The following is a 3,191-nucleotide window of genomic DNA, read 5'->3' as shown; positions in this document are numbered from 1 at the left end:
GTCTCATTCATAAAAGAATTTAAGAATGGACCCAAATGGAAGCTTTTACGATTTTATTAGATTAAGAAAAATCCTCAGGGCAGGCGAGCTGGTAATCTTGGCAGCTGTATGTATATGACTAATTAGGCTAAACTAATCTAGCCTAAGTTACTCCATTTTGCCCAAAACGGCCATTTCAGAAGTGCCCTTTTTCCTACTTATGAAAGATACCTAGAAGGGGGAAGCAACTTTGAATTCCGAGAAAGAGCCTGACCACACGCCACAAGGTATTGTAATCTAGGTCAGGCCTGCAATTGACTATCCACTTACCTCGCTTCTGTAAACCTGCTTCACTTATCCAAGCCTGATTCTGTGCAATAACTGATGGTTGATTGGTAAATTCCAAGTTTGCTATGTTCAAATTTTGCTGTGTTGCATAAACCTGATTGGCCCACCTATTCTGCTTTCTGCATTCCCATAAATATTCTGGCCAACTGGTGTTCGAAGCTGCTTCTATTCCTGACATAGATAGTCTGGTTGGCTGTAAATAAAAATTTTACCTTGCTGCTTTCAATTAAGTGGTGTTGGTGATTTTTATTCAGAATCAACCTATAACTCTCTCTATATATATAAGTATAGAAAACAGGAAACAGTAGAATGAAGTCAAGGATACCTTTTTGTTTTTTACACATTTATTTTTAAAATTTGTATATGTGTGTGAGTATATGCATTTGTGAGTGCAGATGCTTGTGGAGTCCAGATGAAGGAGCTGTATTTCATGGAGCTGGAGTTACAGGCAGTTGTGAGCCATGGGATCTTGGTCAAGGAACTGAACTGGGGTCCTCTGCAAGAGCAGTATGCACTCTTCACTGCTGAGCTTTCTTTTTGGCTCCAAGGTTATCTTTTAGTTGCAACTTTTAGAATGGACTGTCACTTAAGTTGCAGTAGATTTAAGAAATTCAATATATATCAGGTATTAGATAATTTCTTTATATGCTCATTATTAACTTTTAGAATACTATCAAGATTATTAACCAAAACATTGAAGAAATTTTTGGATGGCATATAATATGGTATAATCAATGGCAGAGAACAAGCCAATGGATTTAAGAGTCACAATTTAATAAATGGATTAAATCAATGAGTTATACTCAAAAATAAAATCAAGTAAAATTTTGAGGATTGAAAGGTAAATATATGTACTGAAAAGCAAAATCTCACTGTTTTAGGAGGCTTTATTTAAAAACACACCCAGCATAAATAACAAGGTGCAAAGTATATACTTTTCAAATGCTACAAATCTTAACTATAGTATAAGTAAAAATATCAGCACAAGACAAAGATTGCTCAATTTTGTATTTGTTTTGTCTGAAGGCAATCAAACAAAATCTTTAATTCAGATTTTAAAAAATCCACTTGTGGATTATTTTAATATATTTATTTAGATTTATCCATTTATGCAAGGCATGGTGGCACATGCCTTTAATCCTACCACTTGGGAGGCAGAGGCAGGTGGATCTTTGTGAGTTCCAGGCCAGTCTGTTCTACATAGCAGGTTCCAGGACAGCTGGGTCTACAAGGAGACCCTATCTCAAAAAGACAAAAGAAAAATTCGTGGGGGGGGAGGAGTCAGGGGACACTGCCCTGAGCATTTGGCAGTCAGAGGACAACTTGATAAAATTGACTTTCTCCTATCATGTGGGCCCCAAGGATCAAACTCACGTCATCAGGCTTGGTAGCGGGTGCCTGTACTCACAGAGCCATCTAACCAGGCCCTAATTAAACTTTTTTCCTCTTAATTAAGGCAATCACCATCCTCCATCCATCAACTACATATATTTAAAACCATTTTTAATGCATTTTAACAGGACTGAGAGCTGTTTTGCATACCTTTCCAAATGCCTTGTATTCTACATCACTAGGACATGCTATTGTTTTTTAAAAGAAAGCCAAGTAACTTCATATTTCAAATATACTTGTATTCATCAGTGTTCTCTAGAGAAACACAATGAATAGAAAAGAGTGAAAGTATAAGAGTTTCTTTGAACTTAAAAAAAAAGTTAAAATTAAGAAGTTCTCTAACATGGTGACTCAAAGGTCAAACCAAAAGTTGCATTATGCACATTTAATCACACATGTTTTGTAAGTTTTCATAGTAGAGTAATATATTACAAAATACACAAAATTTAAAACTAATAAGGATGGAACAAAAAATAACTAAAAACACGTATGTGTTAGTCACAACCCCAGACTCAAGTGAATTGGAATTAGCCAAATTCCTTATTGAAGCTACTGTAGCTGACCATAGTCCCCGAGGGTGGGTGGGGCATCTGTGGTGGGTTCCTAAGTAGGGGATGAAGTCTTTAAAGTTAAAAAACCATATTGCTTCATTCTTGTGGAATGTGAAGCTGTAAGGGAGAGACTGCACTTCCCACAGAGCCTAACAAATGATAGTCATCCCATGACAGTCACAAGAAGAGGTGTTTTGGGGGGTTGTTGGAGCTAAGTTCAACCTTAGGTCTGATTTGCCCGAGCTAAGACAAAATGGTGAAGGTCAAGATGGAATCATTCACACTAGCACACTTGCAGTCCTAAGCTATAATTAATTTGCTATTTTATTCAGCTATTTTGAGTTTACCGGGTTAGTTGAACCTGGTAATATAATCCATAATTAAATTTACCTGCACTCATAGTCTACAGCAAGGGAAAGAAGTAATTCATAATCATCTCTCCCTGTAGAACTCCCACCTTCTCTGAGGAAAGTCACATGCCCAAATCAATGTCCTCCAGTCAGAAACCAACCATTCACCTAGGGCTGTACACGTTGGGTCCTCTTCTTGCAACTAGGGGTGCCTCACTGATTGTCACAATATTTTAACAGTACTCAACAGGTGTGTAAAATGTGTCTTGCATCATCCTACATGTTAAAAATTACTTTTGGTCATTGTCAATATAATAAAATGAGTTAGAATTTTAATTTAGTAATAATGACTAGCAGTAATATAATTTGCTAAGCATGGAACTTTTACATATAACAGCTATTAATTTTCATTTACTTGAACAACTTATAGGCCAAAACATATTTTCATAAACTTCCTTCAAATTTAAATATATATATTGGAGGGTCATTGATAGAGTCTGGAAAATGCTCTCCTTGTCTATTTAATGTGTCCTTTACCAACTGAATTGTCTCTTGACTTACTTTTCAAGCA

The sequence above is a fragment of the Nannospalax galili genome, unplaced genomic scaffold (assembly GCF_000622305.1).
Source record: "Nannospalax galili isolate Female #2095 unplaced genomic scaffold, S.galili_v1.0 scaffold720, whole genome shotgun sequence".
In the NCBI taxonomy this organism is placed as follows: Eukaryota; Metazoa; Chordata; class Mammalia; order Rodentia; family Spalacidae; genus Nannospalax; species Nannospalax galili.
The sequence above is the reverse complement of the archived record's forward strand: the minus strand, read 5'-3'. Positions refer to the sequence as shown.